Source organism: Hipposideros armiger, unplaced genomic scaffold (genome assembly GCF_001890085.2).
Source record: "Hipposideros armiger isolate ML-2016 unplaced genomic scaffold, ASM189008v1 scaffold_130, whole genome shotgun sequence".
Taxonomy (NCBI): Eukaryota; Metazoa; Chordata; class Mammalia; order Chiroptera; family Hipposideridae; genus Hipposideros; species Hipposideros armiger.
The window spans coordinates 3,555,493-3,569,705 of record NW_017731480.1 but is presented as its reverse complement, the minus strand read 5'-3'; the positions used below and the strand labels follow the sequence as shown (position 1 = coordinate 3,569,705).

Here is a 14,213-nt window from a genome sequence, read left to right as displayed (position 1 = left end):
CTCTCTGCTCAGTTTCTTTGCTAAGCCCGGGATGCTGGGGGCTTCTGTGTGTAAGGTCCTCAGGGAGAGAAGACACCAATGTAGAAATCAGAGCAGAAATCAGTGACTCAATTTCAGTTCAACACTTCGACTTATGAATTCCACTGTTCGCTTCCAAATGGGTAAAAACCAACTGAAAAGTGACTAAATCTAGGGTGGCAGGGTAATTCAGGGCAAGTGGACTTTGCTAACAGAATAATGACAAAAGGCATTTTTCTCCCAGACATCAAACCAAGCCAAATTCCCTTTTTCAGAGTCTGTTCTGTCCAATGCCCCCAACATGGCCCTTCAGTTTCACTCCTTCTAAACTGTAATAAGGAATAGCCACCTGATTAGTCATCGATAACCAAGTGTCCTGTTCACTCTTATTTCAGAATGTGACATCAGCAAACTTTCAAATTCTTGAAAACCTGTGTTGTACAATATCATGGGCAAGTATTTCTTCCCTTTTCTGTGATTACCAAGCAGTAGCCAGACTGCTTGTACTCATTTTTTTCCTGACCAGAGACTATTAGAACTTGCTGTCTTACCATTTCCATTTTATATGCGTATGGAGCTCGACACCCAGAGGGGTGAAGTAATTTATCTATAGTCACTCAGGGGTGAAGTGATTTATCTATAGTCACTCAGAAGGAAGAAAAGAATATGTTTAGTACACCAGACAAGACATTCAATTTAATTAAATGTATTACTAAAACATTTTCAATCTACTTCCTGTTCTGATAACGTCTGCAAAGCCAAATGGTCAGGGTATCAACACCTTTCTAGTTTATTCCATAAAGAAATGCTAGGTCCTCTGTCCTCATCTGCTTCTCTTTTAAACAACTTAGGTTTCACTGGCTGTCACTGCAAACCAGCTAATCATCAACCACATTGAATTTGACATTCAACTGTCAAAGTTGAAGAGAAAGCCTCAAAACACCTACAATCCAAGATGCGTGGGACCAGAAATCTTTTTAAAATTCTGCTATGTATGGCCTCTGTCCACTGGACAACATTTCTCCCAGGAAACTCTTAAAAATTTAGCGGGCCTGCAAAGTGGCTCAGTTGGTTAAGAGTTAGCTTAAGAGAAGGAGCTCTGAGCAACAGGGCTGCCGGTTAGGTTCCCACATGGGCCAGTGATGCTGCATCCTCTACAGCTAAGATGGTGAACAACAGCTCGACCTGGAGCTGGGCTGCCTTGAGTGGCTGGCGACGGCATAGGCTGCAGCCCCTGTTGCAGTGGGCTGCCGTGAGCTACCATGAGTGGTGGGCAGCCAACCTGAGCGGCCGTCCAATAGCTGGCGACCAATCCGCCTCAGCCGGGAAGAGCCGCAATGATCATAATACCAGCATGGGCCAGTGAAGCAGCATCCTCCACAACTAGACTGAGGAACAAAAGGACAGCAACTTGTCTGTTCCCCTCCCCCAATTCCCCAATAAAATCTAAAAAAATAAAATAAAAAAGTGGTATAAGGCTCAGAGACAGGCAGAGGAGACACAGAGCTGCTTCAGTCCTGATGTTCTGATCCCTCCAAGAGTTCTCAGGATATAGGAACAAAGTCCTGAATAGAAAGGGGGAAAAGCTGGGCTGTCTCCCCTGGATCTGAGCTCTTTTAAGTAATGCCTGTGGATGTACATAATAACTACTATTTACTAAATGCTTATTCGATGCCAAGCACTATGCTAGGTATACTACTTTTCTGGGGGGTGGGGTGGGAGGAGGAGGTACTAAATTACTTTATTTGAAGAAATCGTACAAATGAAAGAACATAAGTAGACGATCTGGTGCAACTCATAGAAAATGGAAAGGCAACCCCAACATGCAATGTACTGCTTTGGTGACCAGGGAAGTCACCCCTGTGGCTACTGGGAGCCAGCTCAAGGCTTAGTTCTCATCCCTGTCTCCCAGGGTGTGCTTGTCAAAGAGATACTCTGCCGTGCCAGCTGCAGGGGGCCCCATCTTGCCAAGTTGGTAATTCTTTGATGGATTTCACCTGCTCATTTGGGTACTGCATCTCAAGGAAGTCACACAAACATGGGTCATTTTTGTTAGTGACCAGTTTGTGCAGCTCCAGTAGTGACCGATTCACACTTTTTTTAGTGCAATGCACACTCCATTGCATTCAGCCCATTTTCCCAGTTGTCACAGTCTGGTTTCTCTATATCCTGAAGGAAGATTCAGCTGCCTTGCTGGTTCTGCAGCTTCATCTGTTTCTCAGCATGTTCCCTTTCCTCATGATATTGGTGAAGAAAATATCTCGCAAATGTCTTCAAAGCCACATCATTGTGGTGAAGGTACTAAGACATGGACAGGTAGACACAGGAGGTGTTGATCAGTGGTTGATGGCGGCCTCCCAGTCCCGGTAGTGGTTCGGGCACACCTGTGAGGAGGGTGCAGTCAGTAGTCATGCCGGTGGCCTGCAGGCAGTCGGAGGGCGCTGTGAGGAAGTGGTGGATCTGGGTGGCCTGCCAGGGTGGGGGACAAGCACCGTTTCCCATCCAAGCACTGTTGAAGTAGAAAACTGCAGCAACTCTCGGCAAAGACTGTGTATATACTAATCCTTAAAATTCTCACAGCAACCCCTTAGATATTATTGTCCATTGCATTTTCCAGATAAAGAATTTGATGTATCAGGAGATGTATGTGACCTACTCAAGGTCACCCATGTAGTAAGGGACAGAGGGAGGTTTGAACCTGGAAGAATCTAGCTCTAGAGCTCATGTATTTAACAGCCTTGTTATAAAGCCTCCCACAATGAAAAGTACCAAACTCTACCTTGCCCCCAGTCTCACTTCTTCCCAGGCTCACCTGTGGCAGAAGCAATTCTCATGGATAACAAAGACTACATTTTCTCAGCCTTCCTTGCAGTTATGTGGCTGGGTACTGGACAGCTACATAGGAGTGAAAACAAGGTGAGTACATCTAAGCTGGACACTTTAAAAATGTCCTGTACAGTCCCTCAGTTCCCTCTTCCCCATCCGTGGAGCCTTGGAGGGCACAAACTCCAATTATAAGATGGAAGCAGCTGGGGCATCCCAGGCACTATTTGGAGAAGAGCTGCCCAGAGGGCCACTCAACTCACACCAGGTGGTGCTCTGAGAAAGAGAGAATTTCTATGGAGCTATGAAGATTTCAAAACTGGTTTGTAACTATGGCATAGCCTAGCCAATTCTGAGCACATACCATGCAGTTTACTTCAGGTGTTAATTATTTGGGCCCTTTATTGTCTACATCTGCCTAAGTGAACCTGCATGATGCACGTTGCCTTCCTTGGCTCCCTAAGCTACCAAATTACCTTCCTGATCAAAAAGGGTTCCGCTGTTTCTGCTAGATTTCTTTCAAAACATTGCCTCATGTAAGGATAAACAGGTCAATGAAACAGAACGGAGAATCTAAAAATAGACCAACACATATAGGGTCAATTGATTTTCCACAAAGGAACCAAGAAATCCAATAGGGAATGTCTTTTCAACAAATGGTGCTGGAACAACTAGATGTCTGCATATAAAAAAAACAAACCTCAACCCCTAACTCACTCCATACACAAAAATAAATTTGAGATGGGTTACACACATACATGTGAAAGAACCATAAAACTTCTAGAAGAAAACACAGGAGGAAACATGACATTTTTGAGTCAGAGAACATTTCTCAGACAGGTGTAGATGCTGTGGGGCACCACCCAGGTCAGACCAAGACCTTCATTCCCCCAGATGCAGGTGCTGGCTGCTGTGCTCATAGCTGAGCCTGTCTCCAGAGGTTTCCCCAGCAGAAGGAACCTGCCTTTAAGCTCAGTTACATTCTGTCCCTAGGGGCAGCCCTCATTCAATGACTGATCGAACTGGGGATACAAAGACATGCCCCCTTCTCCCACCCTGAGACAACTTTGAAGGGCCATCCCATGAGAAATGAAACACGCATACAAGAAGACTTACTCATCAATGTCTATATTAGCCTTATTCATGACAGCCCCAAACTGGAAACCCAAATGCCTATCACAGGAGAATAAACAAATTGTGGGATATTCACACAAGGGAATACTACTCAGCAATAACAAAGGAACAAACTTCCAATACACTCAATTTCATGGATGATCTTCAAAACATTAGGTTGAGCTAAAGGAGCCAAACACACAAAAGTACACATGGCATGATTCCATTTATATGAAACACCAGATCAGGTAAAACTATGATACTAGAAATTAGGAAGTGGTTGTCTCTGGGGTAGAGAGGGGGAAGTGCTTGAAAACAAACGTTCCGGGTTGATAGAAATGTTTTATACTCTAATCAGGATGGTAGTGACCCAGGTGTATGCAATTGTTAAAAGTCATCCAACTCTACTCAAGATCTGCACATTTTCCTGTAGGAAGACTACTCTCAATAAAAAACGTTTGTCTGGTGTTTGGCTTGCTCTCTCACCCCCACATATTGGCAGGGTTCCCTATCCCCGTTGGTCCCACTGCAGTGGATTTCAAGAGTGGTTCATAACATGACTCCCATGTTTGAGCCTGAATCCTCGAAACTTCCCTATATGGCTTCACTCAGGGCTCGGCCCTTCTTTCATTCTCTTCTGCATTTTATCCGGCTGAGTTTCCCTCTTTGGGGAACAACTTCCTTCTCCATATATTCTCCATCTCTGAGCCCAGATGGCCAGACTCACTCTTTCACCAGCTAATGAATCAACCTCTCCTCCAATCCCAGAGCAACGAGGACTTAATAACAATAACAACAGCGTAACAATAACTGCCATTTCCCGAGTGCTTACTATGGGTCAAGCAGCGTTCTGAACGCTTTATTTACTCTTAGCCCCTTGAGGCTGCTGTAACAGAATGCCATGGACTGGGTAGTTCACAAACAACAAAAATTGCTTTCTTACAGTTCTGGAGGCTGGGATGTCCAAAATCAAGGCGCTGGCAGCTTTGCTAAACGATGAGAGCCTGCTTCCTGGTTCACAGACGGCGCGTCTTTCCTGCTGTAAGCTCCCGCGGCAGAAGGGGGAGCGTGCTGGGTTTCTCTTTTATAAGAGTGCTAATCCCAATCAAGATGGCTCCACCCTCATGACCTAATCACCTCTCATAGGTCCCACCTGCTAACACCATCTCATTGGCGGGTAGGCTTCAACTTACGAATTTTGGTGGAATACAAATATTCAGGCTAGAGTACATACATTATCTCACTTAAAAACAGGAGAACGCCTTAAGGCAGGTCTGATTATCTCCAATTTACAAATGAAAAAACTGAGATTTAAAGAAACTCTGCAACTTATCCACATTTAGTGAGCCGATTCTATCTGACTCCAAAAGCTGGATCCTCTCCACTAGACACTGTTTGCTTATATGTCTAATAAAATACCTGTTGCTCTAGTTAAAAAATTTTTTTAAATGCAATGATTATAATAAATATCCAAGATAGTTTTTAAGAAATAGAATCCATAGAATTTGTGTTGTTATTTAGAAACAAAGGGCATCAAGTTACAGCTCCGATTTCAGCCTAGTTAGAGCTCACCTGGGCCAGGGCAATGGAGCAGCTCAGTACAGCTGCTGAACTTCCCAGAGGGCTCTGGGGGACTTCCAAAATGCCCCAACACGTGCTATCACCATTACATTCTGTTCGCTGAGTATTTAGTGCAATATATTCCACCTGCTCTCAATTATAACATTACTACTTCATCACCTCTCAGAGCACAAATTTGCTGTCGATTTTTTAAAACCCCAGTGAGATTCAATTCAGGCCACCAGACACAATTTTAAACTGTCCCAAAGGGGTATGTTTGATCTGGCATGTTGATAAATCTTTCTCGACGCCACAAAGTGTGGATATGTCCCACTTCCCTTTGTGAGGCCAGTGAGAGATGAGCTTAAAGCTGGCTGTACGTCAGTCAGCTGGGGAGGCAGCCGCAGTTATTACTTGATTATTCAGATGCTGAGGATCTGGGGTCTGCAATTCACTTTTCTTTTCTTTAATTTCTTTTGTTGTTGTTACTACTCATCTTCATCTCTCTAGTTACCAATCTTATCAACATTTCACTACTGATTAGTTGCTCCACTGGAGATTTGACAAAGTAAATAGAAAGATACCAAATTAAACCAGCTAATTTTGTCTTCTGACAGAATCCCTGATTAAAGTCATTATGAGGAAGGTGGTTTAAACCATCGGGTAAAATAAGATTTCTTTATCTGTACATTTCAATTACCTTTTCTAGTTGCTGGTCTCTTCTTCTCTGTTCTTACCCCAGCATATTAACATTTGGTTTTAACTGCCATTTTACCTGTCTTGTACTTTCACAAAACGTCATAAATATTGGCAGCTGTTGTGGGGAAGGCATGAGTCACATCTTAAACACTTTGTATTTGGATTTAGATGCCGTGTAGAACCAAATCCCTTGCCTGTGAAATAGCTGTTTGCTTAATCCCCCTGAGAGGCACATTGTATTTTAAAGGTTGCAATGTCAGAATTCTTGGCTATTTTTAAATGGAACGTTATGTGTTCAGCCCCACGTATCATTTAAGCTGCTTATAAATTAAGCCGTTAGGGCACTTTGGAACATCCCTGCTCTGAGAGTGATAGCCCATCCCTGTTGCTGTAGCGCCCCATTGCTCACAGGGGTGGGTTGCACTCTCCTCAAGAACACAGTTCCCTGTCTCACTCTCCATGCCAACCCTGGGGACCAAATGCATCTTCACGTAACCACGGCAACTGGGAGACAGTGTACTGCCTTTTTCTCCTCCTTGTTCACTACTTCCGACAGCCCTCAGTTTAATCATTTTGGAGCTATTCAAGGGCATCCAATTTAATTGTTGTGGGTCTGCAGCAGAACCAAGCACTGTGGTGCCTTTTACTAAGATTGTATGCAATTTAAAACACATCCAAATATGAAAAGCAAGTCATCTCCTGAAAACTTATCCTGGACAAAAAGCAAAACCAAACAAAACATCAAGTGGCTGTTGCATCAGTATCTGACAAATGGCTAGCGATATACTATTATAGTTTGAGATTCCACTCAGCAGTGTATCATGAACACTGTTATTTATCCTAAAAATAAGGAGATCATCTACTATGTCAGACCCTTTGCATGAATCATTTGTTAGATCTTGCAGTAACCTTATGAAATAGGTATTACTCAGTTGAATTTACAGACACAAAGAAGGGTCAAAGAAGTTAAATAACTTGTTGAAAGTCTGTCATCTGGTAGGTGAACTAGGAATAAATGCAGCACATGATCTGGGCATTCTCTGGGATTTCTATACAGATGGTAGAAAAAGAAAGCAAAAACAAACAAGGACTCTGAGAACACCACACGATGACGTATTCCTCAAGGAGCAGTTGATGAAGTAGAATGCCCCAGATTAGCCACCCGCAGATGCTTATTGGTGAATTCAAGAGAGATCTGGAAGGAGAAGATGGATCAGCATAAACCCACCATTCAAAGTCAATGGTCCCTCAGTAAATTCACTGATAGGAAGGAGCAATGGCAAAGAGACATATGGAAGAATATGAGATGGTGTTGAGGCAGGATAGGTAGCCTAGGAAACTGACAACCCTCTCAGGATACAGTGTGAGGAGCCTCACCTGGTACACAAGTAACAAGTGACTATGTCCAGCACCTGCAGCTGGAGAAGAACAACATCCAGCGTCATCCAGCTAGGATGACCAGGACCTAACTTTTAGCTAATTATAATGTCATTATACTCTCATTTGCATTGAGGTTACTATGACTCCTAGCATGCATCTGGCACCATGAAAGTTCCGGAAGAACCAAATAAGGAAGAAAGAGCGGGGAAACTAAGGATCCTACCTACTGGGAGAAAACTGACAAGCCTGGTCTATGGGACGTTACCAAAACCTGCCCCCAGGAGGTGTAAATACCCATGGTCAGGACTCAATCTCTGAGTTTGCCCACACTTCCCTCTCGAGTGTGTATTTTGGTTTCAATGAACTTCCTGTGCTTTCCCGCATCTGTCTTGCTCTTGAATTCTTTCTCGTGTGAAGACAGAAATCTGGTCACTGCTGTTCCGGGTTGAATCTTCTCAGGCATCTCCTGAGCCTCTGGGTGGCAGTGTCTGCTATTGACAATAGTGTTCCCTCAGAATGCATGTGGAAGCCCTAACCCCCAAAGTAATGGTACTCGTATTAGGAGGGAAGTAAGTAGGTCTGGATACATTAATCAGGGTGGGGCTATCATGGCGGGATTAGTGCCCTTGTCATGATGGGATTAGTGCCTTTATAATCAGTGCCCTTATAATGAAAACTCCTCTCTCAGATTCTTTTTCTTTCTTTCTTTCTTTCTTTCTTTCTTTCTTTCTTTCTTTCTTTCTTTCTTTCTTTCTTTCTTTCTTTCTTTCTTTCTTTTCTTTCTCTTTCTTTTTTTCTTTCTTTCTTTTTCTGTTTCTTTCTTTCTTTCTTTCTTTCTTTCTTTCTTTCTTTCTTTCTTTCTTTCATCTTTCTTTCTCTTTCTCTCTCCCTGCCCCCCACACCTCCCATCTCGCCTGATCATGTGAAGACAGATGGAGAAGATGACTGTCCACAAGTCAAAATGAGTGCTCTCACCAGAAACCAACCTTGCTGGCACCCTGATCTCAGACTTCCAGCCTCCAGAACTGTGAGAAAAAAAATGTCTGGTTTTTTGAAGCCACCCAGTTTCTGGAATTCTGTTATGGCAGCCTGAGCGGACTGAGACAGTGTCCCTGCCTGCAGAGGGGTAATCCAGGTTGGGTACCAATGTAAACATGGAGACAATGAGCGATGTGAGGGTGTCTATTGTTATGCGCTAAATTAAAAATCTTATGTTTTTGGAAAAGGCAAACTTTAACATGGATTGGAGTCCTCAGGAAGGCTGATGAGCAGTTAAAACTTGAGCAGAGCTTTGAATTGTGGGAGGAGACAAACAGGAGAGAGCCTTGCAGGTGGAAGGCCAGCAAAAGGCCTAGTGAGAGGAGCAGGAGAGAGGGCAAGAGCATGCTCGAGGTATCGCCTGGGTCACCAGTGGATGGGGAGTAGTGGGAGACACACGGTGCAAGGCCAGGCTTTCATAATGAGGACAGGACCTTCAGGCTGTTTATACTTTGTGTCCAGGGAAGAGCAGACAAAGCTTCATGAGCTGGGCAGTGACACTATCAAAGCCTGAGTCTCCTCGTCTCCTTGGGAACAGCAGTGGTACTTTCCCAGGCCTGCTGTGAGCACTGACTGGAATCCCTCCTATGAGGCACTTAGCACAGTGTCTGGCACCTGGTGAGCTTCAGCGAGTGTCAGGTATCATTTGCACAGCAGTTTCAGGAAGGCAAATGCCTTGGTGGCTAAGGTGAGTAAGCTTCCACTGAAGCCTTCCAGCCTCAGCTTCTTGGCAGAAATGCGCAGTCAACAAACTGGCGGATGCTCTGAAGGGCCCCAGCAGAGCCAGCCTTCACTATTGGCTCAGCTCCCCAGCCCTCTGCAAGCTCCCCACCTCCCAGCGGGCCCTGGACTCATGGGCAGCAGGCTAGAACTGGGACCGTGATACTCAAAGTTTGCAAGGCATCAGGGACCGCTGCACTTCTAGCCTGGCGCTGCCCCGCTTGGACAATCAGTCCATGGTTCCCAGAAAAAAAGTCCTCCTGCTAGATGTCAGTCTGTCCCTAGCTCCCAGCTCTCGTGGTCCCTGATGTCTTGTCTTCTGAGAAGGAACTAACAACTCCAAGTGGCAGAAGGAGCTCCAGGCTGAGGCTGAGGCCCTGCACTGCCTCTTTCCAGCTCAGAGTCCCCCTGTTCCTCAGCCCCTTCAACTCCCTGCCTGTTCCCACATTCATAAAACAAGCTAATATACCCCCTCAAAGGCTGCTGCAAGATCACATGGCATTACTATATGTGGCTGCTTTAGCTAAATGCAAGCTACAAAGTAAGTATTAAATAAAATATAACTGTCCTGGGCTCATGTACTCCTTGACCAAATACTGAGCACTCTCTATGTGCCAGGAACTCTTCTTGCAGCCGACGGTGGGGGGGCGTCAAGTAGAGGACAAAACAGACCCAGATCCCTGCCCCATGGTGCTTATGATCTAGGGCCGAAATCTCCCTAGGATGTAAATGGTGGAGAGTTGGCTGCACCCATCTCTAACACCGATTGCTCTGGTTATGAGTTGTCTCCATTTCCAGTGTCTTATATCTGTCTTCTCTGCCTGTCTAAAGTTGCTTTAAATCTGACTTTGCCTGGGTTCCAGGTTTCTCTGCAGTCCCTCTGGATATTTTACTTGACTTCCTCCACCTGGCTCACAGCCTCGCTTGTCTTGCCTCAAAGCTGCCAACATCCTGGCTTGATAATTCCCATAAAATGCCCAGCTGGGAAATGGGGAAAAATGGGTACAGATCACAATGCTAGTAAGTTGATTTTGCATCTGGGCCACAATAGTGATTACATACGTGAAAGATGAGAAGCACAGCCAAGAACTGAGAATCAGCACCCTTGATGGCCAGTTATGTCCAGTCTGTCAGCAGCACAACTGGCTAGCTGCTTTTCTCAGCACATCTGGCATTAGAGTTCTAGGCTTTGGAGCTCTGAGCCAATGAGAGCACCTAGGGAATTATCGCTGGTGATTTTCTGACATCATGATTACAGGACTCAAAATAACATCAGTAGCAGGGTGAGAGGTGGAGGTGGCGCAGACCAGGTAGAAGCCGTGTCACAGGGCGCAGGGTGAAAGGCTCTGCCCACTCAAATCTACTCAGATGGGAACAATAGCCTCTTTAAAAGGTGCCTCAGTGCCTGGTTTTAATAGCAGCAGGTAGAAGGAAAAGCCTTCCGCTCCTAAGACATACTTCCAAGTCAAACCAATTTGGTTGCCATGGTACCAAGGATCCTACAGGGGAAAATAAGATGCATTTTCTAACACTTGTTTGAAATATTCAAATAAGTGGCAGTGTGGATGGCTGAAGGTGTCATGAGGTTCCTCTCATTCAAGCGAACAAACATACATTGACGAGCGCTTCCTATGTGCCAGGCACATTACATTAGGAGTGGTATGGATGCTGGGGTGAATAAGACGCTGTCCATGCTCTAAGCCTTTGAGCCCAAGGGGTTTATAATTAAGTTTGCAGAGAAACATTTCACAAAAAGAACTAAAATGTCAGGCAGAATGTGATAGCTACTAAAGGAAAGGTACAAAATCTATTCTTTTATTTACTTATTCATTCAAAGAATATTTGCATACTGGGTCTCCAGTGATAAGAAACATAAACAGGATGCTTCCCCTATAGTCTAGGGCAGGGAGAGACCTGAGCAGTAAAATGATAGAGATAAATGATGATGAAGATGATATATAGATGATAGATAGATAGATAGATAGATAGATAGATAGATACAACAAACCGATACTTGTCATGAAGGTAACAGACAGGATCCTATGAGAAATGTGCTCCTTGAGCATGGAGATGAGAAATTATTATAGCTGGAAGGAGAAGGGTAGGTAGGCTTCATGGAGGACGCAGTAGGTGAGCTTGGCCATGGATGATGAGTAGGTTTTAACAAACAGGGAGAGGGCCAAGGGCATCCAAGGACAAGAAACTGGACAAAGGCACAGAGGTGGGAGAGTGCCAGTGGTGCTTGTGGACAATAGAGTGGCTGGGTTTGGCTAGAATGTCAGAAGAATGCTGGAAGGAGAAAGCTAACAAGGTTTACGCTGGGACAGCAGAGCATGGTGGTTAGGACTTCATTTGGGAACCAGCTTGCCTGTTTTGGCCCCTTCCTAGGTGGTGTGGCTTCACTTTTTGGTATTTCAGTTTCCTTCTCTGCAAACTGGGGCTTATAGAGTTATTTTAAGGAGTGAATGATTTTATACAATTCAAATGTGTAGAGTAGTATCTGGCAATGCACGTTACCACTGAGCAGAGGAGACGCTCCAGGTAAAGCCCTTCTGACAGCGCTGGTGCAAAGCGAGAGCTCACTCAGGCCCTCCCTCAAGCCTGGGGAAATGTCCCTGATGAAGACCGAAAGGCCCCATTATTTTGAGGTAGATTGAGGAAGGCAAAGCTTTCAGGACACTGCATTCTTTCAGATTTCAATCTTCTCTTCTAGACCTTGCTGTAGGTTTGGACCGTAAGACGTGCATTCCAGATGTCAAGGCCTTCAGCCCCATAGCAGATGGAAGCTTCCTCCCATCACCCTCCCTGTTGAAGGAGCTGATCCTCTGCTGAGAACAGACTGCTGTGGAGCCTGCAGGTGAAGAGGGTCTTCCCGTGAGGTGGAACGGGAGACTACTCACGGCATTTTTCTCTTGGAAGCGATGTGTCTCTGTGGGATGATGCAACCATGTTTTATTGAACATGATCACTGAATTGAGCACCACTAGCATGGACCAGGAGGTAGTTATCCATCTTACCACCTCCTGTTGGTGCAGCTTAAACAGCCTCAGGAGGCCCCAGAGGCAAAGTCGAGAGTAGATGTGGGCTACACAGACCAGTGTGGGGCTGCTGAAAGCTGCACCCTGCTGCCCCTTCTCAGCAATGAGCCCTGCCGACTTGAAAAGGAGAGCTGCAAAGCAATTAGCCAGGCCTCATGACAAGGAACCAGCCCGGGAAAACGCAGAAGAATGATTGCAGCAGGAGACAAGCCTCCTGTTCTTAAGCTGCAAAACCAGGCTATGACCCAGAATCTGGTCTAACTTATATATTTGGATGAGCTGAGGTAATTCAAACTCGGCAGGGGTTGGTTTGTTCCTTATACTGGGTCCTTACATCTTTTTGTAATTGGTAGCTAGGCTAGTTTTTCCAAAGGGGATGGTTAGGCAGAAAGTTAAAGGACTTTTGCAATTTACTGGCAGAACAACGAAATAGAAATAAAATTTGATTTCAGCGTAAGCCTCTATTGCTTTTTTCCACCTGTACTGCTAATAATACCTATATTCTTTCATCATGGAAAATATGTGTCGCCTAAGCAAGGCCAAGGACAACTTCTGATGTCAAAGACTGTTTATGGCAGAGAAGCCACATGACTTGATTATTTCAGTCAGTTGCCTCTGCCGGCCTCGATCTGCACGTCTGCAAAATAGTGAGCTGAACTGGGTTTTCTTGGGGTCCTTACAGCACAGTGTCTGGGAAGTTAGGGGAATGTGTTGTCACCACACCAACAAACCCTGCCACTGGTTATAGTGTTAGGGGTACAGAAGCAGTTCAGGAACTTATAATACTATATTTAGGTATGAAGAAAGGGCTTAGCTGTTTTGTTTTTAAATCATAGTATACACAAGCCTTGTTTAACTGCTTAAGAACAAACACCTTTCCTGGCAAACGTACTACCCAACCAACAACTGTGCTCCTTAGAAATAGTCCTCAGTGGACCAAGGACTGTGTGGAATTGTAGGGCCTCATTTCTCTTTGTTCTCATCAGAGGGTTACTCTGTATATATGTTCTTATGACTGGAAAAGCTCTCTTTATGATAAAATGTCCTATTCTGATTTTTCATTAACACTATAGGACTCCCCCACCATTTAAATGGCCATTCTGTATAGGACTGTCTGGCACCTACCCCCTCCTAGAAACATCAATTTGAACAACTATCCATGCATGAAGATTCCTTCACAAGATCTAAGAATTCCAGGTGAGGAATTATAGCACCTGAATGAAGTGAAAACTATGAAGAAACACATTGAGGATAGGAACGAGATTGACATGATCCCCATCACCTCGCCCCCAAGTCCAGGCAGTGCTGAGAGAGACACCTTCCCTATAGGAGAGTGAAGTGAGTGCCTGATTTCACTTTAGGCCCCTGTACCACCAGCATCAGGCCAGTTTTTACCACCCAAAGTGGCTCCCAGCATGCTGCCTCAAACCTGGGTACCCAGCACACCCCAGTACTGGCCAGGCCCTATGATTCAGGTGGCTCCTGTGACCCCAGGTTCCCAATCAGCTCCCAGAAACCTAGGCTCCAGGTGAGTACTCACAAGCCCAGGCTCCAAATGGGCCCAGTACCAAGTTGACCACTGAGGCCCCAAGCTCCCGACAAGCTGGCCACCCTAAACATAAGCTCCCAGCCTGTCCCAATACCAGACTCGCCCCCATGGACTTAAATACCCAGTGGTCCCCAGCACCTGTTTAGCCCCTGTGGTCCCAAGATCCAGATCTATCTATGCAGACTGCAGACTCATGCGAGGCCTGCCCCAGTGACCCCAGGATCTAGGACTATCCCTGTGGACCAGGTACCAGGCTGGTCTCCATGTACCAAAGC

At 45.2% G+C, this 14,213-nt stretch overlaps 1 pseudogene; it reads right to left on the bottom strand.

Annotated features, from left to right (window-relative positions):
* Positions 1-1,906: 1,906 nt before the first annotated feature.
* LOC109386242 (ferritin heavy chain pseudogene) lies at positions 1,907-2,852 on the bottom strand (annotated as a pseudogene).
* Between the last annotated feature and the right edge of the window lie 11,361 nt (positions 2,853-14,213).